Source organism: Geotrypetes seraphini, chromosome 2 (genome assembly GCF_902459505.1).
Source record: "Geotrypetes seraphini chromosome 2, aGeoSer1.1, whole genome shotgun sequence".
NCBI classification, from domain to species: Eukaryota; Metazoa; Chordata; class Amphibia; order Gymnophiona; family Dermophiidae; genus Geotrypetes; species Geotrypetes seraphini.
The window spans coordinates 399,032,556-399,050,152 of NC_047085.1; the positions used below are offsets into that span (position 1 = coordinate 399,032,556).

General features: G+C 41.2%; 1 protein-coding gene across 10 annotated transcripts in view; it reads right to left on the reverse strand.

Annotated features, from left to right (window-relative positions):
- LOC117354083 (ATP-dependent translocase ABCB1-like) overlaps positions 1–17,597 on the reverse strand; it is a 161,561-nt gene that overhangs the window by 140,060 nt on the left and 3,904 nt on the right. For 4 of the 10 annotated variants that reach the window (XM_033930912.1, XM_033930914.1, XM_033930915.1 and 1 more), the window contains 2 exons: positions 17,360–17,591; positions 14,981–15,143 (listed from right to left, as the gene is read on the reverse strand). The exons of 4 other annotated variants lie outside the window; for them this stretch is intronic. The gene's annotated coding sequence lies outside the window, so the exon portion shown is untranslated. Of the gene's footprint in view, positions 1–14,857; positions 14,953–14,980; positions 15,144–17,359; positions 17,592–17,597 lie in introns of those variants that run through there. 2 more of the 10 variants (XM_033930916.1, XM_033930917.1) reach the window with 2 other exon arrangements.

The window sequence follows — 17,597 nt, forward strand, 5'->3', positions numbered from 1 at the left end:
AGACAAATCATATCAATTTCTTTGACTGGGCGACCAGAGAACTGGATAGAGGGAATGTGCTAGATGTGTTAAATTTAGACTTTAGCAAAGCCTTTGACAGTATTCCACACAGGTGTCTAAACTGGGTGCCCCCGGGAAGGGCCCCAAAGTGACAGACTGGGTCAGAAACTGGTTTGAGTGGAAGGCAATAGAGGGTAGTGGTCAATGGAGATCTCTCAGAGGAAAAAGGATGTTACCTCAAGGTTTGATTCTTGGGCCTTTAACATTTTTGTATGCAATATTGCTATTAGGTAAGATTTGCCTTTTTGCAGATGATACCAAAATCTGCAATAGAGTAGACCCCCCCCTGATGATGTGAACATCCTGAGGAAGACCTAGTGAAACTTTTAGAATGGTCTGAAATTTGGCAGCTAAGATTTAATGCAAAGAAATGAGGTCAAATATTTGGACTGCAAAATCTTGAGTTTAAAGGGTGAAGAACTTTTGTGCACGAAAGATGAGTGGGACTTGGGATGATCTTAAGATGATCTTAAGGTGGCCAAACAAGTCAAAAAGGTGACAGCGAAAGCTAGAAGGATGCTAGGATGCATAGGGAGGGGTATGGCCAGTAGGAAAAAGGAGGTATTGGTGCCCCTGTGTAAAACTTTGGTGAGACCTCATTTAGAATATTGTGTACAATTCTGGAGACTGCACCTTCAAAAAGATATAAACAGGATGGAGTTAGTCGAAAGGAAGGCTACTAAAATGGTCAGTGGTCTTCTTCATAAGGCTTATGGGGATAGACTTAAAGATCTCAATAGGTATACTTTGGAGGAAAGGTAGGAGAGGGGAGATATAGACACATATAAATACCTACATGGCATAAATGCGCATGAGGCACATCTCTTTCATTTGAAAGGAAGCTCCAGAATAAGAGAGCATAGGATGAAGTTAAAAGGCTCAGGAATAATCTAAGAAAATGCTGCTTTATTCTTTCTTTTTTTTTTTAACAGAAATTGTGGTAGATATGTGGAATAGACTCCCAGTTGAGGCAGTGGAGACAAAGACTGTGTCCAAATTCAAGAAAGCATGAGACAGAAACATAGAAATAGACGGCAGATAAGGGCCACGGCCCATCTAGTCTGCCCACCCCAATGACCCTCCCCTACCTTTCTCTGTGAATAGATCCCACGTGTCTATCCCATTTGGCCTTAAAATCAGGCACGCTACTGGCCTCAATAATCTGAAGTGGAAGACTATTCCAGCGATCAACCACCCTTTCAGTGAAAAATAATTTCCTGGTGTCATGTGGAATTTCTTAGGAAGAGGAGGAGATAGTGGATGGGCATACTGGATGGGCCATTTGGCCTTTAATTTGCCATCATATTTCCTTTTTCTATGTTACATCCTGCATCACAACTGCCAATGAGAGGAGACAATGGAGCTGGGAGCTATTTTTGTGACACACACTATATGCATTCAGTGCTGGCTTTTATATTCAGAGAAAACAGCAAAACATTTTTTTTTCAGTTTGATACAGAATACATATGAGAGCGATATGGTAAGACAACTGCTCCCGAGAGGTATTAATAAGATTCTGCCTCCAGCCTGTTGGTGCCTCTGCTTCTAAGGGAATTTCCAATAAGTGAACTTCTGCCCTCCCAGCAGTAGGTATCAATATGTTTCTATAGGTTTGATCAATTCTTCTTGCTCAATGATTCGTCCATCTCTTCCCCCCCCCCAAAAAAAAATAAAAATGCTATAGTTAATTTATATTGCTAGGAAACAATATGTCTGAGCTGCAGGACTTAAGAAGTAAGGGGATGTAAATGCCATGAAGAGACCATCACAACCAGGAAAATGACTGATCATCTACGGAGTCAGGCCATCAGTCAGTGAGGAATACATGGCTTGAAATGGTATTATCTTCAAAGGATTTGGCAAAACGGAGATGTTAGAATATCCCGGAGAGTGGCTGTGGTAAAGGCTGAAGTAATTTTGAGGTAGAAAGCAAGCAACTTCCCCCCCCCCTAAATCCATCAGCTAAAGCACATTATGGAGTAAAATTTATCACTTAACTGTTTGGCTTGTCATAGTTGTAAGATTAAGCCCATGGTGGTCAGCAACTAAGAGCTCTGACCATTGCAGGTTAAAAAAAAATAATAATAATAATAACCCAGATACTGATTATCTGAGTCTTCAGCAACAGCCAGATGTGATCCAGGTACTAGCTGATATACAGACTAGTGCCCAGATAAAGTTGGGAAAGCAAAAAGACTGTTCTAACTTTATCCAGGGACTTACCCAGTTAAGAGGACCAAAAGATTGCTACTGACCAGGTTACGTTCTGGCTCTGCCCCGACTCTGCCCTGACACTAACTATAGCTGATTTATTTAATTTATTATTGATTAGGATTTATTAACCACCTTTATGAAGAGACTTGCTTAAGATGGTGAACAAGAAGGCAGAGATTGCTGGTAATAGTTTTCAATTTTAATTTTTAAGTTCTTTCAGAGCCCTAGGGTATATACCCAGTCTTGGTGATATTTTTTGCCAGTTTGCTCTATTACCGCATATACTCAAATATAAACCAATGTATCCTTTTAAAGGGATGATAAGGGTTGATTTGAATATAAACCATTTTGGGTTATCATGGTGAGCCAATCTATAAAGAGATGGCTTACTCTCCCTCCCCACCATAAGAATATAAGAATAGCCTTACTGGGTCAGACCAGTGGTCCATCAAACCCAGCAGCCCGTTCTCACGGTGGCCAATCCAGGTCACTAGTACCTGGCCAAAACCCAAAGAGCAGCAACAATCCATGCTACCGATACAGGGCAAGTAGGCTTCCTCCATGTCTTAATAACAGACTATGTACTTTTCCTCCAGATATTTGTCCAAACCTTTCTTAAAACCAGCTACGCTATCCGCTTTTACCACAACCTTTGGCAAAGCGTTCCAGAGCTTAACTATTCTGAGTGAAAAAATATTTCCTCCTATTGATTTTAAAAGTATTTCCCTGCATTTTTATCAAGTATCCCCTAGTCTTTGTAATTTTTTGATGGAGTAAAATCGATCCACTTGTACCCATTCTACTCCACTCAGGATTTTGTAGACTTCAATCATATCTCCCCTTAGCCGTCTTTTCCTTTTATCTATAAATTTATTTGATAAATACAGAGTTGTGCTTAACATGAAATATAAGGAAACTAATACATCCAATTACCTATTGGGTTAAAATAAAAATAAATCAGGCTGAAAGCTGGCCTCAGGAAATAAATACAACTTATACATAGTCCTCAAAGAAGTGAGGAGAACAAGAGAGAAACTCTTCCAGGAAAGAAAACATATTGCAATTATTTAAAGGAAATTAGAAAACGTCGGTTTTAACAACGTACTAGAATTACTCCAATAATCACTGGTGTGCAAACGAAACTCCTATTCCTTCTGAAAAAACGCAACTGATCTGGGTCATAAAAATTATACTTATTTTCTTGGTATGATATAAAGCATTTACAAGAAAATCTTAACTGAAAAGAAATCACTTTATCGCGGTATGTAAAATTTTTTTTCTTCTTGACTGAATCCATTTAGAAACGTCCGGATAAATATATATTCTTTCTCCCAAAAAAGAGACTTGCTTCAAATTATAATAGAACCTCAAAATCAGATCTTTATCCTGATAAAATACTAAGGAAACTATTAATGTGGCTCGTCCTGTCAATTCAATATCTGATGACTCCAAAATTGCTGATGGTTCTTGTTCTGATACTGTATTCATTTCTTTTATAGTCCTTTTTAGGAAAAATCTTTTGCAGGGGTGGTAAATTCACTTCTGGGACTTTCAATATAGAAATTAGAAAATCTTTTGAAAATCTCTCTGGGAGCTTTAAATTTAGGCATAGGAAAATTCAGTATCGTTAAGTTTAAACTCCTATTTTGATTTTCCAGATTTTCAATCATCCGGAGAAGAAAAACTTTGTCCATTGCTTGTTGTTTAGTAACCGTTTTTATCTCCACCATAGACTTTTGAATTTCCCCGATTTGCTTTGTATGGTCTTGAATGTCTGTCTCAAAATTGTTTAACTTTGGTTGAAACATTAGCCATAAGAAAAATAAAAACCGTACATACCAACTGTAAGTTCTCTATAGCTCCCCAAAGTGAGTCCAAAGTAACCACTGCCGATTTCACAAGCGACTTAAGCTCAGGCAACCTGGGAACCCATTCTCCTTCCCAGGTCTCACTTCCCCCGAGCTCACCACCACTCGACTGCAATGCACCTCCTCCACTAGAAATCCCTTCCGGGGTTGCCAGCAATGGTTTCTCCTCCACTCTCGGCTGCTCCCGAGGTCCCTCATCTCGAAGGCCGACATCCATTGCTACTCCCGGAGGTGGGGGAGGGTCAGGTCCCAGCGGGCTCAGTGATGTCTCGCTTTCCAAGATGAACTGCTCCTGGGGCTCACTGCGGATACACCCAACGCCATCGGTACTGCAAAAGCTGCGATTGCAGGCTGACGCGATGTCAAAGTCGCTGGCAGAGAGAGAGGAATACTTCTCTGCCTTCCCCTTCTCTTAGGCATCACAAAAGTAAGTAGAGAAGTTTTGTGTTTTTTTTTAAGGAAAAAGTAGGCCACTGGAACAGGAGCTTAAAAACACGCGTGCACTCAAATTGCCTTCAGCCGTCTCTTTTCAAAGCTGAAGAGCCCTAACCTTTTTAGTCTCTCCTCATACGAGAAGAGTTCTATCTCCTTTATCATCTCATAAGTCACTAAACATAATAAAAAGATCTGTGATGTATATATCCCAAAGCTAACATTCACAACAAGATCCTTACATAGGAAAATTTACCAACTGCTTAAAAGGAGGTGGCTAGCAGGCACGGCATTTTAGCGCGCGCTATTCTGCGCTTTAAGGCCCTAACGCACCTTTGTAAAAAGAGCCCACAGTGTTGAGTTGCTATTGGTCTCTATAAGGGATGTTTTGAGGATGGGTACGGATCAAAATGTATCTTACTGTATGATCCTTTAGGATGTGTCTGGAGCGTCTGATTCTGTGGACTTACAGTTGCTGTTAAAATAGGAACGAGAGGTGATATACTACAGTGGTTCTTATTTCACTGGTCGTACATTCCAGGTATGTAATGAGCTTGAGGTATCTACAGAGGCCCCTGTTGGAAGAGGTGTTCCCAGGGGTCGGCCTTATCAGCATTATTGTTTTAACATCTATATGGTGTCTCTTGGGATAGTGGGTTAGGTAATCACGGTCCTCGAGGACCACAACCCTGTCAGGTTTTCAATATTCCCAGAATGAATATGCACGAGATTAATTTTCATGGACATCTTCCATTGTATGCAAATCAATCTTATGTTACTCACTGTGGAAATCTCGAAAACGTGACAGTTGTGGCCCTTGAGGACTGCGATTGCCCACCTCTGTATATATACAATAAGCAAATGACATTTTGTTCTTTTTCCCAGTCAGTACATGGGGGGATGAATGTTCATTGAGATTTCTGAATGATTAAAGTTGTAGACTGGATGGATTAAGTCATGGTTTAAGTCTGAAAGTAGGAAAATCAGAAGTGTTTTTTTGGGGAAGAAGTGGGGAGAAGTTGTGGCCGTAAGTTATTACTGTATTGGGAATCTATCACTAAGGAAGGAGATGACCATGTTGGGAGTTAGACTAGATTCTAGTTTAACCATGAAATGTCAAATAGAAAAAACTCAACACACAATGAAAAGGGAATGCAAAATATACAACAACAACAATAGAGTGTAAATGCTTGAAGATCTGGGACATATATTTCTTTATTCCAGAGGAAAAAGATCTGACACTGTCAGTGTTTCGGGTCTCTTTCCTCTGGAATAAAGAAATATATGTCCCAGATCTTCAAGCGTCTACACTCTTTATAGGGTGATAAAGGATTCTTCCGGTTTGTTTTGGTCAACTCCACCTGCTGTATCACCTAATCCAATGCTTGACCCTTTAATTTTCAAACCGTGGTACAAGGGATGGTTATATCTAGCTTAGAGTACTGCAATGCCATTTACCTTGGTATATCTAAAGCATGGCCTTGGGTGTTGCAATTGGTTCAAAATGTGACAGCACAGTTGTGCTTCAGAGACTACATTGACTACCGGTGATGTACAGAGTCCAATATAAAGTGGTTTCTATTATTCAGACTCTTAGGTCATACAATGTCATCATATTTTAAACAAGTATTGACGTTATATTGCTCTGGTACACTGATAATAGAGCAACCACTTGTTCAATTGTGGAATGCTTTGTTGGGTCAGCTGCATTTGTTGTTGATGTAACTGGAGGTTGGTTTTGACGTCTACTGTGCCACTTTTTTTGTTGTTGGGTTTCATTTTGAGGCTTGTAGTCTTCTCTTTTTGTTGGTTACAATAAATTGAAAACTTTTTCTATCTGTGTTTTTGTAAAGTAATATTTACCCTGTTCAAGTTACAGGTTAATCTGGGGGGAAAATGTCAAATGAAGAAACAGTTTTGTTTTTGTTATGTATGTTTATATGGCAACATCTGTTATAGACTGTATATAAAAATGTTTAAAATAATCTTTTCTAATGCATTACATACTGTACATCTAGTGTGGATGTCCAAGATGGTGTTTTTAAACAATGTGCATACCACATGCAAATTGTTAAAACCTTTGTAAGTGATCCTTTTAGGTTTTTTTCCCCTAAGGCTCAAAGTTAAAATAGTAAATGATGGCAGATAAAGGGCTAGATTCACAAACCTGACCAATCGGGACCACTCCGTGTCCGATTCGGACAGGTCCGATGAATTCTTGAAACTCCAATATGCAGATGGGGGCGATCGGAGGAATCCAATATGCAGATTGTCTGTGCATGCATTTTGTGTCCGGATTTTTTTTTTTTTTTTAATTGCTGGTTTGTTTGGGTTTTTTACGCGCGCCGACTCTCCTGCTCTCCCTCTTCCAGCCAAGCCCTGCTCTTGCCACCCAGACTCTTCTGCTTTCTGCCACCTTCCCTGCAGTGCGAGCCCGCGGGTTTAAAGTGGCATGCAGCTCTGCTTTAAACCCGTGGGCTAGCACTGCAGGGAAGGCGGCAGAGAGAATCACAATTTCTCTTCCTGCCTTCTCTTTCTTTCCCTGCAGCCTTGCTTATTGTTTTGAAATCGGCTACAACGCGCTTTTGCTTCAGATAACGCCGTGGCAAAGGTGGGGGAGTCTGACTGAAACTTTTCAGTTATTGGCGATAAGGGCAGAAAGCAGAGCAGGGATAGGAGCCCCACGAGGTTGAACGTGTTTCTTCCCCTGGTGCTGCAAACCTCTTCCTACACAACAAGATCGGGGCAGAGAGCAGGGCAATGGAGCAGGAGAGTTGGCATTCTATTCTTGATCGGCCAGCCCAATCGGTGTCCCAAATTTGTTTGATGAATCGTGTCCCTGCCTACTTTGCATGCGTTTCTCCTCATTTGCATGCACAGATTCAAAGCGGATTGCAGGAGAGGTTAGTGAATAGTGCAGAAGGGAAATCTGGTCGCAAACCGATCGGTACACGATCGGTTTGCTTTGTGAATCTAGCCCAAAGACCAACATGGTGTATCCGGTCTGCCCAACATACCAACACCCCCTCCCACAGCAAGAGCATACACCTCTCCACTTCCACATCACAACACCCTGGAGAAGGCACCTCCCCCCCCCCCCGATCATAAAGCTGAATCTTCCATTGTATGCAAATTACACACCTTCACAATCAAACTCTAGGATCACAAACAGAGCAGTCAGTAGTAATTCATGCCAACTTCGCATAGCCAGTCATAGCCAGTCATATCTAATGTAATCTTGTAGCACAATATCATATCATCAAGCCAAGAATCTGGTGTGTTTGTTATTATGACCTCAGCATAGTCACATACGTTACGTACCACTGCAGTAAATTTCCTTAATGGCCTTTCATGGATGATTATGTTAAATTTGATTATATTATGATTATTTAAACAGTTTGAAATCTCAAATACATCAGAGCACACAGTAATAATCAATCATCTGAAGAAAAATAAAAGCTATCCTGCTGTGTGCAGATGTTTGTACCAAAGAGAGAGGCTTAATAATGGTATGTTCATTCCTCCCCTCATTTCATTTTGTATAATCATCCTTGTACTAACCTGCCTGCATTTCTAAGACATTGCTTTCATTATCCCTATTAGTATGAACAGGCTGTACTGCTAGTATTATATATAAGCTAGATACACACATTTTATATTGTATTTTTTTCGTATTGATACTCATTAAAATCTAAAACAAAAACAGAAAAAAAAAACCCCTCTTAACTTTCCTCATCTACAGCCCGAAGGTTTCCCCAAGGAACAATGGCAAGAAATGTAGGACGAGTTCACTGAAAAAAGGGCAAACATGGATTTTTATATAGATTACATCTGTTTCTGCTATTTATAAAAATGTTGTTGCTGTTAGGTATCATTGAATCATGTTCAAGTCCTAGCGACTTGATGATTTGCGGCTCTAAAAAGAAATCTGTTTTGTGCTAGTCCGGAAAGGCCTGCCAGGTTGTTCTCAAAAACAGGGGGAATAAAATATTCAGCCAGCAGATAGCCAATACCAGGCCATGTCCAAACACTCTTTTTGTAGATTGGACATCAAAGATCTGTGGTTGGGGTAGGGCAAGTAAAAGATCATCAGCAAAAGCCAACACTCGCAATTGAGAAGAGCCCTCCGACAGCCCAACCAAGTTGTCATCTCTCTGGATTGTACGAAGAAGAGGTTCTAAATAGAGCAAGAAGAGTAAGGGCGACAAGGGACAACCCTGATGCGTCCCTTTACCAACCTGGAAGGACCTAGTGAGAATCCCGTTAACCAATACAGACGCAGTGGGGGCAGAGTATAATGCACGCAGGAAGACAGAAACCATCCTCCAATGCCCACAAAATCAAGCACCTGAAAAAGATAGGGCATCCGGAATAATTTCAGGGACGTCCAAGAAACGTAGATTGCCACGACGGGACCTATTCTCAAGGTTGTACAGTTTGTCAGCCTGAAGACGCACCGTTTCTTGTAGGGCCACGATATCCAGCTAATGAAAATTGAGCGTGTCTTCCGCCGCGGGCACGCGCTGCTCCAACTCGGTGATCCGGACGGCTGTGTCAGTCAAAAGTTGCTCTAAGCGAGTCATTTGTGTCACTAGCGTGTCCATTTGTGGTCCCAAAACCGGCACCACCGCTGTTTTTATATCATTGATCGCCGTGTCCGTTTACTCCGACACCGCGGTACCCGATGCGGCCGCCATCTTAGGCTCGCCAGGTTTCAAGCGGTCCCGTTCTTTACGATCCGGTTTCATGTGCGCTGCCTCTTGTGAGCGGGTTAGTTATCTGTCCATGAGATCCCGAACTCAATTGTACCAAAATGCGCCAGCCAGGCTGCTGAAAAAAGAGCTAAAAGTGCATAAGGAAGAGCAGGGCCCCGGAGCCGATCAGGAACACGTCCTCACCCGCTCATAGCGTCATGTGACCTTTTCATAAATACTTTAACTAATGAGGATCCCCAAGCTCTGTCAGCTGAAGGATCTAGGATCAGGACTGGTGTTAAGATATGCTGGGGTAGAAAATAACGGAGGGTCCCCCCTCTCTAATTCTCTCTCCTGTTTCCCCTCCAATTTCCACACCTATCATTACTAACACACTGACAGACCCTCAAAGATAGAACAAGGGATCACAAATTAGAAATAAAAATATTTAGACAAAAAATGAACTAATTCCAACTAGTTAAACTCAGCACATGTTGCAACACTAGAGAAATAAAAACAAAATGCATTTCCTTTTCTACTTAACGCAATACAGACATTTGCTATGCACATTTCCCAAAGTTAACATATCCTATTTAAAACATTCAAAATAAAATGCTGTTTTACTACCTTTGTTGTATAGACATTTTATTTTTCCATCATGTTCCAGTTTCTCTTTTCTGTTGTCTTGCCTATTGTCTGCTAATTCTCCTTCAAACGGCTGCTATCCATTTGTATTTTTTCCTCTTTCCTGTCTATCTGAATGTAACTTACCTTGAACTACAGCTGAAAAGGAAATGAGCTAATCCAAAATTCCTTCCCTCCTCTTCTCAAACGGGCAAAGATACTCGGGGGCAGAGAGCTGCGCAATAATGAGGATTGCAGGAATCCTGTAGAACCCGCAGGATTCCCACAGGTGTGTAGTCAAAATCCCTGGTGACTCCAGAATGAGGCTTGGAATGCCCGGGGAGGCAGCTAGAACACCAGAATGAGGCTTGAATGAATTGGTTGAATAGTGAATACCATCCAAAAAAAACATAGGAGGCTGTCAGGGTTGGGAGGAAACCAAGGGCTATATGAAAATAAATAATAGTGTTGACTCCTGCAGGTACAGGTAGGGATGGTTGAGGATGGACTGGATCTTACTGAGTATGGGTTCAACTCTGGTCAGGGATTACACAGCCAGCATGCAGTCATAGTCCCTTAGTTCAGCCTCTAGGCATTGCTGCTGAGTGACATCCAAGGCTTCTATCCTGCCTGGGACATAAATGGCATCTGCAGCAGTTCCACACCTGACATGATTTGACTAGCCTAGGAGGTACAGTACTGTTCTGAATCAGAAGCAGATCCCTACACGGTAGCATTAGAACAACTGTTGCCTGGGGTCAATATTATATAACTCTGTTTGTAATATTCTAACAGGCATTGGAAAAAGAAAAACTACTTGCATTGAAAAGAACTATGGATTGTACAAGTCTCTGAGGTGCCCCATCAAAGGCCCAACTCATAGATAAAAATTATTGTTCTCTTGGAAATGCAGGAATTTAACCATTTTCTACTACTACTATTATTATTATTATTAATTATTTCCATAGCGGTACCAGACGCACACAGCGCTGTACATAGTCACAAAGAATAAGAAAACAGTCCCTGCTCGAAAGAGCTTGCAATCTAAACAGGCAACACAGACAAACAGTTTAGAGCTGGATTTGTATTATTGGGGAATTAAGACTCTTTGCCACATAATTGTTGCAAGAATCATAAAATACAGATCAATAATTCCATGTTCGCCTGTATTGTGCTGGCCTATTGCACAGTAAACGTCTTTGACCAACCTTATGAGCAAGAAGGGAATCTAAGCTCTACGGTATAGTCAAGGGGAAACAGAAGCAGTGTTCTTGTCATGATCCAATGCCCAGATATGTTTGGATCTTTTATGAATTTTTTTTTTTTCTGATTTTCTTCCAATTACAAGAAGATCCTTCTCCCTCCTTCTTGACAATCCAGTGACTAATCTGACAAATATCCCATCTCCCCCATCCAGGAGTAATTTAGCAGATAACCCCAGTAAATTCTAAACATCTAAAAATTCTAAAAATACAGTTAAATCTATCTTCCACAAAAAATCTCCATTACAGGCGCTTGTTCCACTCCATGCTTACATTCATAGGAGTAAAAAAAACCTGGAATAACCTGCCAGAAATGATCAGAAAGAAAACATACAACATTCTGGAAAAAAACTGAAAACCTTCCTCTTTGACAGCTGACCCTACTTGACTTCTCAGAAATGAATTTTCCACCTCTTTCTCTAGATGAAGCTCCTAGACAACAATGATTTCTCGCCCTCCTCTTACCCTCCCACCTTTTAAGGCCCCCTTTTATTCCCTCCTCCTGATCCCCTTTCACCCCCTCTCTGAATGGCGCTTAGAACCTGAATAGGTATGTTCGACACACAGATAGATACCCAGTTCACATAAGTCCACAGTATAATCACGTCTTTAGTAGCTAGCTGTTCAGATAGGAAGGTTATATCCTGCAGTAGAGAGTGTTTGAGCTGGGGATTTGTGAAATATTTGCTTGTGTTCTCAGTTATTTAATTTATTTGTTTTCTGTCCAATTCTCCCCAAAGAGCTCAGAACGGGTTTGAACATACATAATAAACCTACATAATATAAAGTCCACATGTGAATGTCCTAGTATACCAAATACAGATGGTCAGGTCCTAATATACATCTCTTTTTAACCATATGGTGGTAGGTTCCAATATACATTTCTCTTTATAAAAAAACCATTTAAGCATACAGTAGTAGGTAAGGAATTATGTGAAGAGGTATGTTTTTATTGCTTTCCTAAAGTTCAGGAGCCCTTCGAGGGATCTGATTTGAGGGGGGTAGTTGGCTCCAGTAGTTTGTTAGTAAATGGAGAAGGATCGGCATCTGGCGTTTTGTAGTTGAAGGGCACGGCCCGCGGGTGTTTGGAGGCGTTTTTTTCTTTCTGGGAGCAGAGTAGTCTGTTTGGTACGTATGGAGCGAGTTTTGGTTAGCATGTAGCCTGGCACTTTGTTGTGCAGAGATTTGTGTTCTAGCATCAAGCCCTTTAAAGACACAGCGTTTGGCTACGGGTAGCCAGTGGGCTGATGAAAGAGCACGAGCTACAGGATCACAGGCGTTAAGGTTCTTCAGAAAGTTTTATTCCAGTGTCCTGCAAACTTTTGTCGAGCCGCAGCACATTAAACATCATGGCTGCTTCTCAAGGCATCCGTAAATGTGCAGACGTCACTGTGATGACATCACATTTATGCATGACATCATCATGTCAACGTCCGCACATGCATGAAGGCCCTCCAGGCGGGCTCTGAATCGCCAGTAGGGGTGCCAGCAGGAAAGAGGTACCCAGAGGAGAGGTGCTGGCTGATTGCCTATAGGATATGCCTCCCGCCGGCACCTCTCCTCCTCCTCCTCCTCCTCTGCAGTGTATCGCAGAACACCTGAAATCTAAGGAGGCACACAGTTTGAGATACACTGTCTTATTCAAAAGCAACAAGACCGTGTTCAGATGCTTGTAAATGTTTTTTTGCAATTAACAACACTTGCAAACTTTACACCTAATTTCTTTTTAATGGATCTTATGATCTTAAATACATGTGGCAAATTTAAAAGCTTATAAAATATTAATGCTATGTTTCCACAGGGAGCAGTACTATTAATAAAGAAACAGAGTTCAAGATTACATTAAAAACATACCTGCGAGATAAAATAGACTTGGGGCCCTTTTACTAAAACGCATTACAAAACAGGCTTAACAGATTGTAATATAGGACTTTGCTGTGTGCTAAACTCATGTAATACTAGGCCACTAGGACTTAATGAAGGCATTTTTTCAAGGTGTGTGATAAAATGTTCACTTCAGCACAGGAATCTCAAAGTCCCTCCTTGAGGGCCACAATCCAGTCGGGTTTTCAGGATTTCCCCAATGAATATGCATTGAAAGCAGTGCATGCACATAGATCTCATGCATATTCATTGGGGAAATCCTGGAAACCCGACTGGATTGTGGCCCTCAAGGAGGGACTTTGAGACCCCTGCCTTAGCATGTGTGACCTGAAAAGGAGTTAATGCGGGAGCACTTACTACCTCCTGTTTAGTAGATAAGTGCTCCATGTTGCATCTGAATTATTCAGTTAGCACAGGATGAGACTGCACAATGCATTCTCATTCTCCATTCATGCTCTATCCCCGCTGAAAAATATATTTTTTTAAATATAATGTGCACTTATAGCCTTTTTTTTTTTTTTTAATATATATAACCAGGCCACGTGGCAAATGAACCGACGCTTTGGTGCATTTACCTTGTTGGCCCACTCTATTCAACTTGATTAAAAAAAAAAAAAAAGCCCCTAAGGTAAAATTAACAGAAAACACTTTTGGGACCTTTAAAAAAGCTAAGGTAAGCACTATCATGTGCTTACCACAGTAAAAAATGAAGTACCATCGAACACACTGAGACATCCGGTAGTAATTTCTCCATGCACGTTCACTATTCACATGCTGAAAAATAATTTATTTTGGGGTGCAGCAGCAGGGTCTAGGGGCAGAAAGTGGCCATATTCTGCACAAATAAGTTCAGCTACATTGCCACATGCTAACCAATAAGCCCATAATGGATGGCAATAACGGCTCACACGCTAATCTGTTATAATAGCCATATGCTAATAGCAAAATTAGTGCATGGCCATTAATACAAAAAAAAAAAAAAAAAAAAAAAAAAATCCGTCATTTTAGCCCAGCAGTAAAGATGGCCTTAGCATATGAGAATGACTTGCATAAAGGCACACTAAAGCCACCTCCTACCACTATTTGGTAAAAGGTCCTTTTAAGTGGAAAGTCTTTTCCTGCATACTTAACATCCTTTGGTAAGAGAATCCTTAAGAACAGGGTTACCATATGGCTCCAGAAAACAAGATCGAGCCATCTGGGTTTTACTTCCATTGTAAGCAATGAAAGAAATACCCGGATGTCCCACCCGTCCTCCTTTTTCTGGAGCCATGTGGTGGTAACAGTACCAAGATGAAATTAGTACTAATTTCACTCATACCCTAACATTTACTAAGAAAATATAAACACGCAGGAAGCATTTCAGGGCGATTTAGACAAAGCCCCCCCCCCCCAAAAAAAAAAAAAAAAAGCTGACATAAAATGCATAATACAGCAATCTACTAATCTAAGATCGATTTACTTAAATTATGATAAAGTTCAGCAAACCGACAGGGTCATGTTTATGCTGAACTAACTTATTTGCGATTCGGACCAAGGAACGAAAAACTCGTGGGGGGAGAAATCTAAAATAAATCTTGGTCATTTTTTTTTCACAAGAGTTATCACCCACTACATATTTCCTGACCTTTATTTCTAAAACACGTCACTCGAACAGAGCTTACACTACACCCTACTGCATAAAAATGCACTCTTGAATCAAGAAATATTACTTTCAAATCGCATAACTAGTCACCAACCTACTACGACAAAGATATTCAGCTTTCTAAATGAACCTCTTAAAAATTAAATCAAGACGGTTTTGTTTAAAATACTTCACTTCTTTTGAGACAGCAAACTATTCCCCCATCTTTTCAAGCATCCTATTCCATCTTCAGTCGTTAACAACGCCCTTTACTGCTTAATAAAAGCCACCCCATGCGAATGTGCTCTTATTATTCACCTGGTTTCACTAGTAGCCTGAGTGCAGGTCGGCTCTCCCCCAGCGCCGAGATCCTTTCCACCTGGTACCTGTCTTACACTGCTGTGCTGTTAAGCATCTTGCTTAAATACTACACCACACGCACTTTGACACCCAAGTGCTGTCCAACCTGTTTTCTTTTTCCCTGGTAAGATGGAAGACAGGTTGTGAAGAAGGTGCTTAGTCAATGCCCCACCCTGCCCTCCAGGTCGGGTCAACGGAGTTTACAAGATAAACTGCAGTGAACTTACCTTCAGCTACCTCCCCCACCCCCCACTTCCCAAACTGGTTCCAGAGTATGCACAGGGAGCGATTGCACTTGTTTTGACGTTGAACATGGGAATTACTTAAGCAGGCTTAAAAAAAAAAAATCATTTTTCTTGGTCATGCTTTAAAATGAGAGCAGTTGTGGGCAAATCCACAGCCGAATGACCGCTATTAAGGAAATATTTAAGAGTATTTGTTACAGGCTCTCTTGCTGTACTCTTGGGATGTTTTGCTGACATGTAAGTTTCTTTGACCCATAGAACATTTTATTAATAATCCTTTTGAATGTTGCTGTATTTCAGTGTTCTATTTTTCATATTTAATCCTACAGAGTTTAGTGGATATAATGTTAAGGCATTTTTCTGTCAGACAAGTTACCATGAATTGCTCAGATTTGTTCATGTTATTTGAGGGTTTTGCACCTGGAGGCTAAATACCAAAGAAAATGGAATGGCAATTCTTATAGAAGCATGGAAAACAGATCTGAAGGACATAGAGGAGTAATCACCATGAGGGGCTGCTGAAAAGTCCTCAGCCCAACCAACAAAGTTGGGGAAGTCTCCTATTGAGGGCTATACACTTAGCCCCAGCCACCCCCCCCCCCCCCACACACACACACCATTTAAAAAACCCATAGTACAGTTTTTAGCACCGGTTGCTACGGTAACATCTCCAACACTCATAGGAATTCTGTGAGCGTCAGAACTGTTTACCGCCGCAGCTGACGCTAAAAACTGTGCTACGGTTTTGTAAAAGAGGGAGTTAAGTCCAACGATTTTTCCAATGAAATGAAAAAAAAAAAAAAGTGGAAAATCACTTGCTGAGAACTTTTCAGTAGCCCCTCATAGGCAAGGCTTTTCCATAGCCAGCTTGTCAATACACTTATATTTCTTCACTTAATCACTACAAATAACAATCTTCTTCCTCAGGTGATGCTATAAATCAGTATACAAGCATACATACTCAGGCAGATCAGGGAGCTTCAGAGGTCCACCCGAGTGACATATTTCATGGTGGTAGAAATCCTCATTACTCCCAGCCTGGCATTTTTAGCTTTTTTTCCAATAAATACTTTTCAAACTGTTATAAAATATAATTTATACAAATCTGAACTTAGCTTATATGTAGTTTATATCCCCTTGCCGACATGTTTCACAATACTTTTTCAAGGACAGGGGAACCTTCAATCATAATCATTAATTCATGTTGCCGCTGGGAGTACTGAGGATTTCTACCACCATGAGATATTTCACTTGGGTGGATGTCTGAAGATCCCTGATATGCCTGTGCATGTATGCTTATACTGATTTATAATATCACCTGAGGAAGAAGTTTGTTATTTTCCATAGCCAGACAGATTTTCAGAACTCCAACATAACTATGCATGAAACAAGTCTGTATGCATTGGAGACTTAATATATGTTAACTTGTCAGCCGCATATGTTTACTGGGGTGACCAGGATAGGTTTAGGAATCACTGTCAGAGACACCTTTCATTCTACTCAGACATTTCACATAATTTTGACCTTTACTCACCTCTTATAGCCCTAAAGTGATCAACTTCTACTCCAGGCTGGACTAAGTTGGAACCTTAATGCTACTGCAGCCCTGCAACTCCTGCTTCCAATCTGAGAGAAAGCACGGTTACTTTTCTGTAACAGGTGCTAACCAAGGCAGCAGGCAGTTCTTTTCACACGTGGGCAATGTCTGTGATGGAGCTTCTGGTGCAGACATTCAAAAGAAAAAGTGCAATGCAACTTTAAGAGCCCCAGGCATGCCCATGGCAGCCGTGTGTCTGTTCCTCATATCTCGTTGCAGCTTGAAAGATCCTCAGTTCATTTACAAGCCAAGAAGGGGTAGTGAGACTAACAGCCTGCTGTCCTTGGATAACACCTATTACAGGAAAGTAACTGTGCTTTATCCAAAGACAAGCAGGAAGGAGATTCTCATATGTAGGCCTCCCTAGCTGCCAGAATCAGGCCTCTGAAAAGAGGGTATTACCAACTACCATGAACCTGGTAAGACCATGATGGCTGGAGGGACATTGACTTCTAGGAGGAAATTAAATTTTGTAAAACAGCATGGCTGTCTTACCTGGAATGGTTCTCTAGGCAGAAGATGGATGTGAAGGTGTGAATGGAGGACAAGGTGGATGCCCTGCAGGTCCGCAATGGGAACAGAGTGGAGATGAGCCACTGTAGTTGCCATGGTTTGAACTCTGTGTGCCGTCATATGACTTCCGAGTAGCAGTCCAGCACCAGCCTAGCAGGAGATACAGTCTGTGAGTCATGTGGAGATGGTCCTGTTGATGGCAGGAGCTCCCAGTCTATTG